The 18441-nt window shown below is 40.4% G+C and overlaps 2 protein-coding genes across 8 annotated transcripts in view; one reads left to right on the top strand and one right to left on the bottom strand.

Moving 5' to 3' along the window:
* The window catches only part of GPR183 (G protein-coupled receptor 183), a 109327-nt gene extending 102668 nt beyond the window's left edge, over positions 1 to 6659 (bottom strand). Inside the window, exon 1 of one of the 2 annotated variants that reach the window (XM_085622251.1) lies at positions 6474 to 6659. The gene's annotated coding sequence lies outside the window, so the exon portion shown is untranslated. The remainder of the gene's footprint in view (positions 1 to 6473) is intronic. The other variant, XM_085622252.1, reaches the window with a different exon arrangement.
* UBAC2 (UBA domain containing 2) overlaps positions 1 to 18441 on the top strand; it is a 698660-nt gene that overhangs the window by 308776 nt on the left and 371443 nt on the right. The window lies entirely within an intron of this gene.

Below are 18441 nucleotides of genomic sequence, written 5' to 3' on the forward strand. Positions count from 1 at the left end.
TTGCTATCCTTTACCCAACCCATTGTTCCCTTTTGCCTCACATTGAGCGTATCATTCGTTTTCTCCTATTCACTTCTCTTTTTTCCACCTCAGATACAGTTCCCTCTTTTGTTACTGTATCTTTAAGTCTCGCTGCAGCAAAATTAGGTACAATAAATGGTACTTCCCTTTTGTGTTAGTCCATCTAGTACTTTTAATGTGCCTCGCTTCCTTTAAGAACATTACCACACTTGTTCTTATGTCTGGTGTGCCCAACGTAGTTCTACGAGAGCTTGCGAGTATTCACGATACCCGTTGACTATGTACGTTAGAACCGTCTGATTCATTGTACCTAAATTTACAAGGAGGTGTTAAAGTTCTGACATGGCTACAGTATAAAGAGCACTTGTGCCCCTTAACAATATCACCATCTTCACTTTCAAAGCCAAATACTTTACTTACAGTTTCCAAAAATGGGTAGGTAAAACTGAGAGGAAATACCATTAATGCTTGTTTGGATGTACCAACAAGGGGTTTTAACTAGGGGTGAGTGATAAATTCTGCTCCGATGGCGGAGTTTTGGCCATACCCCTTTACACAAGTAACGCAGAGTTCTATCCAAATTCCACCAATCCACCAGATTTAGTCACGTGCGGCTCGCCAACAATAAGTTGGCGAGAAGTGGCGTACCCTAGTGCAATTTATTTTTTGGCGCTAGGAGTGCACCCAGCGAGATTTTCTCAATGCAGGCGGTCGCGGCCATTCGTGGTGAGAAAGCTGCCGCTCGAGTAGAAAATCTACTAGAGCAGCAGCAAAACCATATCAAGATGCAGCACCCTCTGGCGTGCCACGTGGTACCGCGCGCGGAACAGACTCCTGGTGCTAAAAATCAGCGCAACGTGCCAAATTTTGCTCGTTACAGAACTCCGCAGAATCTTGAGGAGTTTTCATGAAACTCCGCAAGTTCCGCCCACCCCTAGTTTCAACGGGTGATTACAAGTTTCACATGTAAAAATGGGGTGTAACAGGCAGTTTCTGTTTTACCTGGCAGTATTGGAGCATGTTGATCCCCCTTTTGGAGATATGTTCTCTAGACAAATCCTCTAGGTTAAACCTGGAGAAACTTTGTGCAGGGATTCATCAAAGCGCCAAGCACAGTTAGTCTAAAAGAAAGGAGCAAACACCGTAGAGAAAGACAGTGTCCTCACTTTGATTTCTGACTTTCCTGCCTTGGGTGGACACATAGGTGGCTATTTCTTAGGTAATACACTGAATTTAGGCTCTTACAAGCCACAAACAGTGCACACAATCACGCCTCTCACTCCCTGCAGCTTGATAGCATTAAGTTAACTGATTCCTTTTACCTCAGGCCTGGGCATCTAATTAAAGAATTGTGCATATGTTTTAAAACACAAACTTTTTTTTAACGTAAAGTGAGAGGTTTTTTCCTTTGAAAATTCCCCTTTTAAAGTCCACTGTTTAATGCAGTGCAAAATGTATACTTAAATTCTATACACATTTGGGGCGAATTCCAACATATATTTGAATCATCTATTACATCATTTTTTAAAGAAATCATGTATATAAGCATTCAGTAAAATATATGCGTAAGTGTGCTAGGTCTTGGTAATTTAAAGGAGTATTCATCATCATGTGAAATATAAAGTTGGGAGCCCCAGACTACGAAATATATGACTTGGTGGCCCGGCTTCATTGGCTAGCTTGGTGGTTGGACGGCTGGGAGTTGGAGACCGCAGGCACCTTGACTATACCAACCTAGCGTTGCTGATAGTGAAACTCCTACACCGAAAGTGGTCATTCCTAAACCAGAGGTGCTGCTACAGGTGGCATTGATGTGCTGGTGCAGGAGCCTCCGGCTTCCCTCCAGTGCCCCCCTATATGTCCAGGACCTTCACTTGGTGGGGCTCCTGCACAGAGATGGTCATTCTCCTTTCACAAAGCTCCAGCTGAAGAACTGGACAGCGGCAGGTGTGACAGCAGTGGGAGATTGCCTCCATCAGGTGGAGCTGATTCCGCTGGAAGACTTCCTAGCGCATTATGACCTCTCTCCTGCACACTTCCCGCTTTATCACGCACTGGCGAGGACGTTTAAGGATTTGTTGCCTGGGAATGGGCGAGAACCAGAGATCCATCTACTGCTCTAGGGGATGTTGACTCTGGGGTCTGCGCGCCACCTTGTAAAATGGCTATATGCGGCGCTCTTAAGTATGACTGTGAAACCACTGACCCGCACATGGGAGCGATGGGGTGCTCTATTTGATAGGAAGCTATCTGACAAAGAATGGAGTAAGGCTTTAAGGACCCCGAAGCAGGTCTCCAGAAATACAAATTTTAAACTCATTCAATTTAACTTCCTCCATATGACCTACCTAACCCCACATAGACTACAATTGATACTCGGAAATGTCGCACAACACTGCCCGAGATGCAAGACTGCAGATGTGGGGTTCGCTCATATGGTATGGAGCTGTCCGACGCTGAGTGGATACTGGATCACGGTCCTGTATGTGGTTAATGACTCACTGGCCAGTACACTCCCTCACACAACGGAGGTCTGTCTTATGGGCTTATTTCCCCGACCCAGGGCTAAGAAGGTGGGCTCCAGGTTTGCGTATCTGGCACTAGTATTGGTGCGCCGGCGCACTGCACTGAAGTGGAAAGCGGAGGTGGGACCCTCAGTTGTAGCCTGGGAAAAAGTTTTAGAGGTTTGGGCCAGGGCAGAAGAGAGGGCATTGATTGAGGGTGCCAGAGAGCTACGCTGTCGACCAATTGTAGGACTGTGGGCAGAAATACTGCAGGCCTGGGATAATAAACAAGGAGGCGCCACAGAACCAGACGATCCGGAGTCCCCAACTGGGGAGCTACACGGGTCGAACCCCTGAGGTTTACCCCCTCGAAATAAAAGACATTAAACATGGGAGGGACCGATTAGAAGAGGAAACATATTGCGCTCCCCCTTCAGAATTTAGAATATCATCTAAATCCATACGTACCATACACCTCCCTCAACGGAATAGTCCAGAACCCTAAGATGAGCCTTCCATATAATTTAGCTGGGTGCCATAATTTTTTACGTTTATGTCTGTGCCTGTTGCATGGTTTTTTGTTTGATTCAAGTCATCACAACCATGTCTGTAATCTGGTAACTGCAGTTACTCTCTATGAACCTTAACCTGGGCATAGCTCTGGGTTATGTTACTCTTGAAGTATGATGAGACCTGATGACGAGGTATTCAGACAATATATGTTAAATATGATATGTAATTCTACTTGCAGGTGGAATGTAATTGTGCTTTTTAAAACCCCTGGGGCTCATGCATATATGTACATAAAAAGTAAATCAAAATGTCAATAAAGATATATTTTTAAGTGAAATATAAAGTATGAATCAATATTCTATCATTTAGCAACGTCGGAGTATTCTTTTAATCATTAGGAAAATATTGCTTGATCCTAACCCTTGTAGATTTTAGTTTTTTTGCAACAATATCCTTTACACACTTCATAAAATCAACACATTTTCCCACCAAACTTGCACTATTTGAACAGCATGAAAAATAATTTAGAAATTAGGAGATGTGGCTTTTGCTCTCCATGTAAAAAAAAAACGATTTTATTTGTGTGGCTATTAAGAACGCCTGCATCGACTCTCTGAGTCACAAAAATCTATTTGGGGCAGATTACAAAATCCTTTCACAAGTACACTGCAATTTTTCTCAACTTCTGCACAGATCAACCAGTGCAAAAGTGATATTTGCTCAAGCTTACTACTACCTACATAATTTTTTTTCAAAAAGCACGTTGTGCAGGTTTTGCTGCACATTTAGACTGCAGTTGCTATTCATCTTAGCAGTGGTTGTTATTATTGGTGCAAAATTCTGCAGTATGCCCTGGGGGAGTGACTACAGAGGTGCAAATAGCCTGAAATGATATCAGTATAATGTTTAACCACTACATTGTTATGAGTGTGAGCATCCAAAATTTTGGAAATGATACGTATCATTGAAAAATGACTTTTTGAAACAGACATAGTCAGCGGTGTGTGTGTGTGTGATCAGGAGTCTTTCACACTGTGCGTACAATTCTTGTAGGCATAGTCTTATTCGTAATCTTAAATGACACAAAATTGAAAAAAAAATAACGGCTTTCAAGAAGCGATCTAAAGTAGATGTAGATTAGAACACATGTAAGGGTAATTGTTGTGGGGGGTTATGCTTAACGCATGTTACTCTAAATATCTTTGTACTATTTAGAGCTATTCATTTTCTTCAAATAATTTAATATTACAGTGCAATTTTAATGGAAGTTTCAACGGGGCACAGAATCGGCAGCTCAGCATAGCCTGTACCGTTTTTAGGTCACGCATTCAAGACCTCTTGTAAATACTTTAATATATACTTATATGTGTATGTACTCTGTGGGCTCTGGAGATCAGCCCTAGGACTTGTCTGCTTCCGCTTAGGGACTTTTTTTCTGTTCAACTGCCTCTATTTAACTTTCTTGATAGGAAACCACCAGCAGAGGTCAGTAAAATAACAGAATCACTTTAGCATTCTCTAGATTCCAGTCCATAGAAATTGTCGTCCCCAAGCACCCAAAGACAATAATATTTTTTTCAAATCTTGTATTTTCAGTGATATGATCACCGAAGGCCCTGGTTTTATTATAAAAACAGAGGTTTGGACTATACCATTTGTCGCTAAAAGGCAATATTTCTTTCCATGTGTTCCCATACCAGGTATGTCACGCAGTTTGGTGCTTACTTACCCTCCATGTTAAGAACAGTAGATGTTTCAGCACCCCGGCTAATGTGCTGCATAGCTAAATACATATAAGGTCCCAAAGGCGAGACCGATTGCATTGCAAATGCTTGTTTTACCTCTTCTGTGACTTAGGTCCTCCTTCAGGCGCACAACGCCCATCGGCTCAAAGCGGGGCTTCAGCCCCCCCCCCCCCCCCCCCCCCCCCCATCCTGGGCCCACACACAGCCTCACCTGAGTACTTTAGAGGTCTTTAAAAGACCATTTGCTTGTTAATGAGACTTTGTTGTTTTTTCACCACTTCTTAGAGCCCCTGCATCTCTGCTCTGCCTATTGCTGGAAGAATTCCCCCCACCCGAAAGAAATGTGGCTTTAGTTACGCCTGTGTCCTCCTTTGTGTCTTCAAACATATGTTTCCTTTGAGTTGGGGGACGCCGTTTTCTGAGCAGTGGCTCCGACGGTCGGCGTTCTGCTGCCTCTTTTGGGTGCCCGAGCTTGGCTGCTTAGACCTGGAAGGAGGGAGCGGTCAAGCAGCCAAGTCACAAGGTGCCATTCGGGCGGGTTTAAGATCAAACCCGCAGTAGCAGACACTGCTGCAACCTGGTTAAAAAATAATGGTCACATCAGGTGCACAGGAAGTGTGCTTTTAACGCCGTGAAAGGTGGCAGACGAAAGTGGGCACAACCGATTGGTTACCAAGTTAGACCTTTTCAAAATCCCTGTAATGTTCAAAATACCGATTAGTTCTGCTTTATGAACGAAATATGTTTAAGTTGGCTACTATCTACAGTCTCACAATTGCTTAAGAGATTCAGATTGTCTGATGCCTAGTCTTATGTTCTGCTGTGTCATGTTGGCAGAGCCCTCGTGCAATGCCTGGTTATTGTGAGGGACCCTCCTTCTTATGGTGTAGGTATGACCTTTGCTCGCAAGAGAGACTTAGCAGCAATCAGTGCATCTGCTGGGATGATGCCCTTAAATGTGTTGTGTGCGTCTGTCATTTCAAGACGATTTACATGTATGTTTTCAGACCATTCGTGAAGTTTTTCTCCCTCGGTTCCTAATGAGTCCAGATGTGCGTTTAAGGGTTTGTTCACATCCGTTTTTTAAGAGAGACGGAGATTGTGCAAACTTCAGAAACCACGAAGGTTCCACTCCCCTCCCTGTCTTGCCTTCCGGGGAAAGCGTTCAGGGCCCATTAGGCTCTTATTTTTTCTTTTCATTGTTGTCTGATCTAAAGTTGGAAAAGAAACAATAAAGCTACTTGGTTTAAAAAAAAAAAAAAATTGTATTTGATTGAAGTATATTTCAAACATCTTAATACTACTCCCCACTATATGTACTAAAATACAATAACATAAAATGTAACATTCATTTCACTATACAATTTTACGAGTTTTAATTTGTTCAAACCAGCTGGAATATCACCCTCATTATTTGTTAGCTAAAAAGTGCATTATTAAAAGTAACCAAAATGTTTTCAATTTTCATCCCCCGATGGTGCAGACATTCTCCGTCCACACACGCACAATATTTGTCTTCTGTGTTCATGCTTTGCTAGAACATGCAGGAGTCTGAAAAGCTGTCCCTCCCAAGCCAAAGGAAAAGCATTGTCCTAGCACCATCACACTGAGTTAAATATACCCAACTCATTTCCGTGCTCTTAATTCTCAGAGTTTAGCAGCAAGATATTTTTTTCTTCATTCTACTTACATAAAAGAGCCAGTTGTGATATCCTCAGCTTTGGTAGATCCGATAACTGCCGAAGGTGTGGGTCTAACAACAGATTTTCGTTTCCCCCATTATTTTCTCGACCACCGCTACATGCGTGCAGCTGGCCTCGTGGTGTGCCATCAACATTTCCCTTCCTTGTGGTTGAAAGTCACAGACTTCTCTAAACGCCACTACCGGTGGCAGATCCACTATACGCCGCGGCTGATACTCCTCCTACACTAGAAGGGAAGTGAAAATTCTATCTTTCTGCTTGCTTTTTTCCTCTGCTTTGAACATTAAGAACTGTCTGCCTCACTAATTTAAAGTTTTTTTATTTTCTTTTGAAAAAAAATGGAATGCACAGAATTATAGATAATTTCTTTAACTTCGAATATTTTTTTAATGTTACTGTGGTAGCAACCAGTAACACTCAAGTACTGGCAACGCCAGAAGATTTGACAAACTTAAAAAAAAAAGTTACTTGATTTTTCATTGATTGGCGAGTTTGGTTGGTGTGAAGTCTTGTGAGTGGTTGAATGTGCAAATGATGCAGTGTTTGGATGAACGGATGTGTGAGTGACAAGATAGACGAGTAGATGAATAGGTGAATAGCTGCATGTTCATATGGATGAATGAGTCATTGCATAGATGGATGAGTGCATGGGGTAGTTAGGTGAGTGTATGTATGGTTGAAGGAGCCATGTAGACCATTGGAAGATGGTTGAGTGGGTGAGCGCATGAATGTATGAGCAACAAGTAAGTGCAAGGAGGAATGGGTGAATGGGTTAACCATACACCCACACCTATGTATTCATCACCCAATTTATCTAATCATCCACTCACACTCATCCTTTCATCTACCCATACACTCTTCTATTCATCTGTGTGTCCGACTGTACCATTCATTTAAGCATCCATTTATCCACCCACAGTTACATTAATCTAGCCTTCCTTGTATCCACTCACATTTATGCACTCATTGATCATTCACCTACTCATGCCTTACCTGCCTTCCTGTATGAGCAAGTCACCCTAGTACACACTGTATATGTGTCTGCGTGTGTGTGTTCTGTTTGCATGGGTGTCTGTATCTCTATTATTAGTAGTGTACTTGACACTTGTTGCAGGGTAACTTAACATGAAAAAAAGACAGACTCCTCTTGGCAATGTAAAGACAGCTTTGTACTTTCGCTGCAGGGAGAGTGGCAGTGTTCACACAAGTAAACAGCCAGTCCCAAATGTGCTACTTCACAGGCAGCCATTTTCATACACAGTTAAACTGTGCTAGTTACAAAAGTTCAAACAATGAATTACTAGGTAGTTACACATTGGTACACATTAGTTATGGTAAAACGTGAGGTCATCTGTGACCCTAGACTTTACCCTAATTCTCTACGCATCTCCTATTACAGTTCTAACAAAGCTCAACAAGCTAAGTATTCTACTTTTTTTTTTTTTTTAACTCTTTTTATTTAAACATAGAAACTTAGGTCATGTTACACAGCATCACATCTCACATAATATAATTGCATCGGTTTACACATGCGTCGGTACTTTCCCTTCCGCGGTGCAGGCAGAGCTACATTAAACATACATTGCGGTTCACAGTGTACAGTGGTCCTCTGGTGACGCGATAGCCGGCGGCTCACATATCCCTCCCCGGTATGCATTCCATTTAGTCCAAATCGCCACCCATTTTTTGGGGCAACCCCGTGCTACGTAAACGGTTTTTTCGCGGATCATGCACCAGTCCATATCCTCCTTCCATTTCTTTAACGTAGGTGACGTAGCGGCCCCCCACAGCTGCGCTATGTTTCGCTTTGCCACCGTCTGCCCAAGTGTGGCCCACAACCTCCCGTGCACAGTTAAATCTGTGGGCTCCCACACATTCAGGAAAGTATTCTACTTTTTAATGCTTGTGTATTTGGGTTGAATGCATATTTATTTGTGTGTATGCTCTATCATTGTGCTCCTAAGACTTCTCATCAGATTCCGTGTGTTCTTGGCTAATTCAGTCACCTGCTCCCATTCTCTAATCATGTTTAATCTATTGAAAACACAGAATACGTGCTGATGTGCCTGAATGCTAAGGCCATAAATTTCTTCAAGCTTATCAAACACAGGGTTTCCTTTAACCTCTTCAATGCCCATGACGAGCTGGTCTCGCCATGGGCCGCGGTTGCGCTGTGCCCATGACGAGACCAGCTCGTCATAAACCCCGCCCGCTAATACAACGGCCGGCACAGGGCGGGGAAAGGGGCGGGCACTGAAGGGGTTAACTATCACCTTACAGGTCATGCAGTCCGTTCTCAAGGAAACTCTTCACCTCTTTTTCATCAGCACAAGTCATTTGCCTGCATTTCTTTTTCACCACGTATAACTGTGTGAAGCTCTCTGCTATTGCGCTGTGTTTTTATATTTTATTTCTTCCAAAACACACTTCTAGGTGAGTTTTTGTGAGTATTGGTGCCTCTATGTATTTCGATCTGTGTCCTTTACAAAAAAAAATGATGATGATAACTGCAGAATGCTTGCCCTAATCTCAACAATGAGTAATTGCTCTGGGCTGCATTCTAGTTCATGTTTTTTGCCCACTGTATCCCTGAATACAGGGACCAGAATCATTGTTTGTGGCTGGGGTTAATCCACTCATTCTGTCCATAACCTTTTTGATTTTCACCTTTTGGTATCGCAGTAAGACATAGATATAACAGAATTTAAGCGGAGCGGACGCAATTAAGCGCCGAGATGTCAAGACAAAGGCTCAATGAGAGTGTGGTACAATTCAGGAACCAAAGATGGAAAACTATGAATATTTATTGTAATGAGGAAACTAGACCTTGTTTTAAAGAAGGCTTTTTGAAAAGAAATCTCTGAATCTTAGTGGTTCATCTGTGACTTTGGAAACTCTACAAATGAGTCTTTAAATGACTAGGAGACCCTTAATAAATAATAACAAGGATTATCTGTGATACCAGACGGGGCAGCCCGGAAGGTGTACGATATTATTTACCATATGCAAAGAGTGAGAGTTATTGTGATGGTCTTGACAAAGATGGTGTAAACGAGAACCATACCATCGAAACGCGTCAACGCTCATGATCCCTAATCTGTGAAGGGGGTTGGCACAACAGATGAAATATGGTAAATCCATTGTGTTCTAGCCCCAATTAGATACTATCACGGATAGGTTGTTTGTATGACAAATGGTATTGTCTTCCAGACACACTCTACTTTTCTTTGTCTTTTTCTTCTCTTTTCTCTTCTGACATTCGGTGTAACTTTTTGTACTTTTAGTATTTTTTATATTGCAATTATGTGTTGAAATTATTGGTAATTATGTTTTAACTAATAATATAATTTTTTTTTTTTTAATATAAGTTGAAGTACAAGACACAAAGAGTAAATATACATTTTCTAAGAATAAAGAATTAAAAAGAAAACCTAAAATTATACCTGCATAGTGGCACACTATATCTAAAAGAGTATACATTTTGATATACTCCCCTATGCTTATTGATGAGAGTTGTGGTGGATGAATGACAGATGTAGGGGAGTGAAGCACATTTCAGTTTAATAATGGTGAAAGAGTTAGTGGTCTGCCAAAGGAAAAACATATTTTCCTAGTTGATCACAGTAAAATGCCATGCGTTTGACAAGTGTCCTGATGTGAGTCCATAGTTCATTCTGCTATGGAATAAAAACTCCACCTCACTGATGAGACCCAACCAGGCTGAAACTTGTCTGGAGATGCTTTTGTTCCCCAGCATTTCAATTCATGACAGAAGCCCAGGCTCAGTATTCATCATGCTCAGTTTTACCCAAAGGCGGTTTCTTGAGACCAGGTCAAAACGTGATGAAAAGTCTGGAAATGCCATTTAGAATTTATAATAATCATCTTAAACTATAGCAAGTATTTTGACCCACTTATCCACATCAGCAAGGATCACCTGCAGGGGTATCATGTTGGGGCCCAGCTCCTTTCTCTGAAAAGACCGTGTATGGCTTGTCTTTTTGTCTTTCGAAAATGCTTCTACCAGGGTACCATTTTGATCCTCCCAAAAAGTTTTCCTTGCTCCGAGACCGTTTCTGATCTTTCTACAAAAGGCCTGAGTAGCATTTTCAACTGCTACTTTTTACAGTTCTAGCCACTTTCTGTTTACGAATCTGCTTACTTCTTTCTTATTAGAAATGTATAACTTAATCTTGCAGCCCTTATTACCTGTTTAGAGAACTCACTTTGGAGCACTGTTTGTTTTTCTGATTTCATAGCTTTCCGTTCTTCGTCAAACCACCCCTCTTTTACAAAGTTTTTAACAGTGTGATGTTTTTTAAACGTGCAATTTCTTGAGACAATAAGGGCTAGTAATTTCAATAGAAGATCATAGACCAGTGGTGTGGCAGCGGCGCTTGAACCTTTCACTATTCCTTCCGGAAGATGTACTGTTGATGGGTCTTCTTTCCAATCTTCTATGTTGGATTTAAGGTTAGTGATCCATCTTATTCTGACTTGACACCCCCCCCCCTCCCTAGGTTCCAGGTGGTATTTAGATTTGGTATTTTTCTGGATTCTGAAGAGACATTGTTTGTTTACCTCTAATAGTACAGGATTGTAATCACTCTTCAATTTCCATTGCACCCTTCAAATTTTCAAACCTGTGCCAATCAGTGATCTTAATCAGGATGTAATCGCTCACCAATTGTGCTCTGTGGTCATTATACTTGGTTCTCATCCACAGTGATTGATGGCTCGGTTCATGTGGCTTATGATTAGTTAGCCTGTTTTAGCGTTATTTATTTTACCCAAGGTGCTGTTTGCTCTGCACCTATTGCCATTTTGCTAGTGCAAGTATTTTCCAATATGCGTGGCCTCCTACTTCTCCCCTCACTCTTGGGTGGATGAACTTCTAAATGGCTGGCTGGATTTGGGCTATTTTGCTTCTCAATCCGGCAATTTTGTTTTGGTTGGCAGCAGTAGATCTAACAAATGTGTGGTCACGTTTCTCCCAGCTTGCAATTGGATACAGGACATTTATGGTGGTTGAAAAGGAGTTCGCAAGTGGCACCGACCGGACAATGTACTCGATTAAGTTTGTTCTTCCAGTGCCAACAAGGATACAGCTGCTATGGCTGTGAGAACTAGCTTGATGATGTTTTACAATCTATAGGTCGTTCATTTTGATGGTGTTGTCACATAGTTTGTCACTTAACCATTTGTAAGTTTCATTGCCCAATAAATGTCTTCCCTCTTTTTTTAGACAGTTGGCAAATTGCAGATGGCAAAGTGCGTCTTCTATCCAATTTGACAGCACTGGCTCTATGTTTTAGGACTTACCTTGTAGCAGGAATAAGCTATGCAAAGCAGTCACGGTCATGGCGCCTGGCCATTCTATTTTCCCCACTTCGTCCTTCTAAAAATAATTCCTCTTGATCCATGCTATTCAACTGCATTGTATGATGCCCTTTGCCACAGAGATGGTGCTTGTCTGGGCTGGAATGGTATGTTTTTTTAATGTTTACCCCACCCCGGTTAAGGCGTCATTTGCTTATCCTCATCTGATATTGCCTCCTTTCTTTTTTGAGGATTCTCCCTTTCCTGACTCTGGCAGATCCTCTTATTTAGTCTTTTATTTCTGCCAAGGCTCACTCTATTGGCTCTGTTCAATGCTCTCTTAGCACTTCCGGGTGTTTGCTCCACTTTTGCAGTGGATAAGGTAAGGCCTTCTTTTGGGACACTTTTGACAGATGTGTTTTTTTTTTTTAGGTGTGGTAGGAAAAATGGTCTTGATTGGGCGTTTAGTTTAGAAAGTTCTCTTTGAATAGTGATGTATATACCTGAGGTCTCCTGCTGTGAGTCATGCGACACAGGTCTCTCAAGGGCCTCTGTGGAGTCCAGTTTTGTAACAGTCTTTGCGCAATCCATTGCTAAATCCCTGCTGCATCCAGAGCCTACAAAACGTAATTTTCCTATTGGGGATCCCATTTCTGGCCTTGAGCTCTTGTAAGGGTATGCTGGGAGATTTTCTTCTTGGCTGGTGTCCTGAATCATCCGGCCTACTGAGAGAGCTGCCATCTAAATGTATATCCAGGGCTCTAGTCGTTACGTCAGGGTCCTTTGCTTCTTAAATCACTCTGGGAGTATGTTGCACCACTTTATCCCCTTTCTTTTCAGTAGGTGATCCGACTATGCTTGAGAACCTCATCAAACTCTTAGTCTCTTTTTCCTCACTCAGTCTGTCAACGGAAGGTTCTTCATACGCGACAGGCGTCTGATGTATCGCCGCCTCTACTACGAGGACTCAAGTCAACAGCAGCACATGGGCGACTTGAACTTGTGATCAAGTGGAAGGTTTGCTGAACGTTCATTCATGTATTTGTAGGGCAGTTTGCCACCCTGGCATCAGTTTACAACCCCCTAGACACTGCCTTCTGACAACAACCTGGCCAATACTTTAGTAGATTTGTCTGTATTGGACAGAAGAGCTGCAGAACTGAAGGGGGCTTTGGCATTGGCCATTTGCTGGAAAACCCACCAGAGCGGCCTCAGGCATGTGGTAGCTCGCTGGTGCTGATCGTGCTGGCTCTACAAACCAGGCTCAATCAGCCTACTTTGCACAGACTCGTCCGATGAGCATGTACAGCACAGGAAGCTGGAAGCTGACTGCTTCCACCCACCATCTCTCCTCTACAGCATCATGCGGGGCCTACGGCACTGATGCTCCTCTTCCTCCAGTTTCCATAGAGTATTACTACGGTATACAGGGTTGCCCAATGATTGCTTTGCCTGGTTCCAAGATGGCCTGCAGTCTACTGACCTAACCGACTGTGCTCTACAGGACCTGAGGCAGCAACCCAAAGTGAAATTAAAAGTAAGGATACAGCAGCTACCAATCCAATCTCGTTTGGTGCCCTAAGACAAGGTGAAACCCACCCTGATTTCCTGCAACCTCGTCTAAACTGGCGCTCTTCGCACGCACCCTGTTCAGACCTCCGCAAGTGTCCAACTACAACTCGCTTTTCCTCAGCCTCTTGCAACCTGTGTGCAGGTCAAACTGGAAAGGTGGAGCCACACCCCACCTCCTTCCTCTCTCTATCCAAGCCTGTCTCCTTCCAGCCAGCAGCCCATGAGAAATAAGCTAGTTCCTTGTGAAAAAGGAAAATATATGTAGAATCAGAAGACCATGTAGTCAGGGGAAAAAATATGATTTTTAACTCAAAATAGCTTTAGAATTTTGGATTTAAAGCGTTTAATCAATCCAAAGTGGACAGTCAAAAGAGAACGCATCTGAAGATGTCTGTGGCTGCCAGTATTGACATGAAATACTCTTACATACTGTTAACCCCATTCCTAATCTGGTATGGGAATTTGGGATGTACCAGAAACGTCCATGCTTCTCTGTCATGCCCCAGCTACACCAGCACATGTATCCCCAGCAGACTTCATTACTAAAATAACAGACAAGAGAATTTATCCCAAAATCAGTTCAACTGACATTAGTGAGTTTTGACAGTGGAACATACCTGACGTCTACACCAAATTCATGCAGCAAACTTTGACTTTACGGAGCAAGGGCCCTACATTAGTCACACTTTGTCTTTTACCTAACCTGGTTTTCTACACCAGCTGTTTTTCAGATATTGCATGGACAGTCTTGTTCCAACCAGCGCCAAAAAATGCAGGGTTTCTCCTTTAACAAACCAGTTTTCAAAGAACCTGTACACTTGTCATTGGAGCAGAAAGACTGACCTGATGGTTTATTTCTTACCAAAGTGCTTGGATTACTGCTTTTGGCTGGATATTTTACATGTTTCAGCCTATGAGGTGTAGACTATCAATGTCGGGTTTTCCTTTTGATGCCTAGCTCAACGTGTAGTGTTGATGTTTTTAATAGCAAACATGGTAATGGCGACTTCATGCTTTTCTAATAAGCAAATACATTGACTTTAGAGTTTCTTTAAAGATGTGGTGGCGCTGCTGAAGAGATAAACATCATAACCCTTAGTTCTGATGTGAAATACCTGACCTACTTTGCAGCCCGGTTTCAGCTGTTTAGTTTATCCTGTGCAGGCAGTAGATTTAGTGACTGTCTTATTACAGCTTGCGACCTTACGAAGACTTTAGTTTTTAATGTTTTTAAAAAGTTTACAGTCTAACATTCCTCGTCCCTCTGAAATTCATAGGATAATATTAAAATCACACAGAATAGGGAAATGACCATATCCATATGGCTTTTGAAGTGACACTGAGTAAAATGAGCCTACATTATCATCATATCAATGCAAAATATTGCATTTATTGGGGACCTTTCCACCTCTTCTTCAGTCTTGTTGAGATATGCTATACATATTAGTTGGTCCTCAATTTCATTGTAGTTGTCAATGACATAAATCATTAGTCGCTGGACTCTTGACCCTGTCACCCTAGGGACTCACACCTGAACCCTTGTGTAAAGCGACTCGGAAGGATCCACAGAATGAGAATGGCTGGCAGCAACAAGATCTTCAAAATGTCCACAGTGGCTGGAGTCAGCACCAGCAACAAGATGATCACATCCCAGTCGTTCATGATGAACTACAGGCGAACAATGATGATTACTCACTGCAATGGATAGCATAGGCTGACAGTCATGATCTATAGCTGACCTCACCAGGCGTAACCTTTAGATGGGGTTAAATATATTACTTTGTTACATTCGGCTATTTTACACAGGTAGCCCCTTGGTGTGTACATTTGGGGCACAACAGTATTATTAACACTGTGATGAGTTAAGGACACTTTCAATTATTAATGGTGAGATGACAGGCATCACACTTTTTAGGAAAATGGGGAGTTCAAAGCTCATCTCTCGATGAGGTAGTATCTGACTTTCTGATGCGTTCTTCAAAAACAATTAACTCGTTCCCCAACCTATTCCTTTGGCTATCAAAAAACCCATAAATAACTCTTATAAATTAAGAGCACTAAAATCAATGGGTGGCCTCAACCTCCCAGATTAACGTAGAGACCAAATTGCCTTTTTAGTCAAAAAGGGAATATTCAGAATAATCCTTGATCTCACTTTCTGCCAACTGGTCTCACCTCTGTAACCACAACTAAAAGAATCATTACAGAATACTCCTCTATAATTCTCTCTGGCACCGCCCAAGCACTACACAAAGCTGATAATAAAATGTATATAAAAAAAAAACATCCCAAACTGGCTTCCCTATGGTACAGCAATAAAATCAAATTGGATGTTAAAACTATATGCAACAAAGTCTTGAAAGAGAAAGGGATTCTAAGTCTTCTAAATGTGGGTTTACCCTCAAGCCCACTCCCCTTTCCGTTCATCCAAAATAAATGTAACCTTGATAATATCAACATTTACACATTCCTTAAAAATCAAAGACATTCTATACAAACACAAATTTCCTAAGACTCCTTGACTTTCTCCAATACTCATTCAAAAAGTGAGCATGTGGCGTCCAAAATGTACTCCTTACTCTAGTAAAAAAACATGAAAACTGACAAAACTCCTCCTAGAGGAATGGAAACTAGTACTAAACAACAATACCAACTCCACCCATGTTGCTATAGACTAGAATTCCTCTTGGACAAATTTAACGAAAGACAAGATTTCACTATCCCTTTCTCAAAGTAGACTTTGGACTGCACATGTAACCCACTGAACCCCTAATAAAATCTGACTGCTGCTGAAGCTGTAAAAAGGAACTAAGTGATGCCAAGCTTATGTTATTACACTGTGAGTTCTCTAATAAATTGCATAAAGAAGTCAGTACAACCTCTCAAAAATCTTTAGCCTAGAATGTATACCTGACCTCGCTTCTATTGCCTCTGTGTTTTGCTTATAAAATCTCCCGCAGAAAGGAAGAACTTCTTTCATTAGACATGCGCTAATGATTGCTTTTAAATCTATACTTTCAGAGTGGAAAGGTTGTAACCAACTTTCCGTACACTCATGGTGGGCTTGTACACAATTTACCAGAGGTGCAAAACGGTGAGCAGTCAAAATATCGAAAATTAAATATCGACCTACACTAATATCGAGTTGACAATATCGAAGGGACAGAATATCGATGTTAAGAATATCTATGGACAGAATATCGACCCCAAGGTAAGTAATATCGATTTTTTTTATATCGATGTTAGTAATATCGAAGTTAGTAATATCGATATCAAATATATCGATGTTACTAATATTGATGTTACTAATATCGATATTTATATTATTGTTATGTATTTTAATATGTATTTAATATGTATGTGTTATATGTTTTTTGTTAAGTGTTCTACTGGTTTTAAAATAAATGTATACAATTTTTAAGTGTTAATAATGGTTTTTTAAGTCAATTTTGTGTTTTAGTACCGTAGTGGGTTGTGGGTTTATAGGGGAATAAGGTGGGAAGTAATTTAATTGTAATTAAGTAATAATTTATTTTCATTTATTGGTATTGATAATTATATTATTGTTAATTAAGTATTAATTGGTAATTTGTATTTAATTGATAATTATGTTAAGTGTATTTTATTATTGGAGTGTGTCGTGTGTTTATAGGGGAATAGTGTTGGAAGTAATTGAAATCTAATTAAGTAATTATTAAATTTGTTGTTGGGTATTGATAATTAATTTATTGGACATTTATTAATTGGTAAATATTTTAAATTATAATATGTTGGTTATGAAAACTAATTAATTGCTTATTAATCATTAATTGGTAATTAAATATGATTAAATATGTATTGATATTTCTAATTAATATATTAATAAGTAGTTATTAATTGGTAATTAATGTTTAATAATTATTATTTTTTGGAATAAATATATTTATTTGTTCAATATTTTTTACTTGGTAATTAATGTTTAATAATGATTATTTTTGGGTATAACAAATATTTAATTGTTCAATATATTTTAATTGGTAATTACTTTTTAATAATTAATATGTTTTTGTTATGAAAAATATTGTATTCACTATTTATTATGTTGTAATTAATCTTTATTAATTATTATATATTGGTATTTATTATTAATTTATTGCTAATTAATTATTTATTGGTAGCTGTGTTTGTAATAATTATTTATTGGTACTTGTAAATAATTTGGAGTTATTTAATAATTAAATCAATAATTATTTTAAATAAATATTTTATTTATAAGTATGTTATTTTTAACTTCTACGCTATCCAACACTTTCCCTAATGTTGCACTCTCTGGAGTTGGAATAGTAATTGTTTCTCCTACGCTATCCAACACTTTCCCTACTGTTGCACTCTCTAGAGTTGGAATAGTAATTTTTACCCCTACGCTATCCAACACTTTCCCTACTGTTGCACTCTCTGGAGTGGGAATAGTAATTTTTATCCCTATGCTATCCAACACTTTCCCTACTGTTGCACTCTGGAGTTGGAATAGTCATTTTTACCCCTACGCTATCCAGCACTTTCCCTACTGTTGCAATCTCTGGAGTGGGAATAGTAATTTTTACCCCTACGCTACCCAACACTTTCCCTACTGTTGCTCTGTCTGGAGTGGGAATAGTAATTTTTACCCCTACGCTATCCAACACTTTCCCTACTGTTGCACTCTCTGAAGTGGGAATAGTAATTTTTCCCTTACGCTATCCAACACTTTCCCTACTGTTGCACTCTCTGGAGTTGGAATAGTAATTTTTACCCCTACGCTAGCCAACACTTTCCCTACTGTTGCACTCTTTGGAGTTGGAATAGTCATTTTTACCCCTACGCCAGCCAACACTTTCCCTACTGTTACACTCCCTGGAGTGGAAATAGTAATTTTTAGCCATACGCTATCTAACAGTTTCCTTACTGTTGTGTTTGTTGGAGTTGGAGTAGTAGTGTTATTCTCTCTATTTAATATTTTTTGTATTATTTTAGCTAATGTAGTATATAATTAATTATTAAAAATATTCAAATTAAATGTCATTTTTTTAATTTGTTATACGTAAT

This window comes from Triturus cristatus, chromosome 8, assembly GCF_964204655.1.
Source record: "Triturus cristatus chromosome 8, aTriCri1.1, whole genome shotgun sequence".
Classification (NCBI taxonomy): Eukaryota; Metazoa; Chordata; class Amphibia; order Caudata; family Salamandridae; genus Triturus; species Triturus cristatus.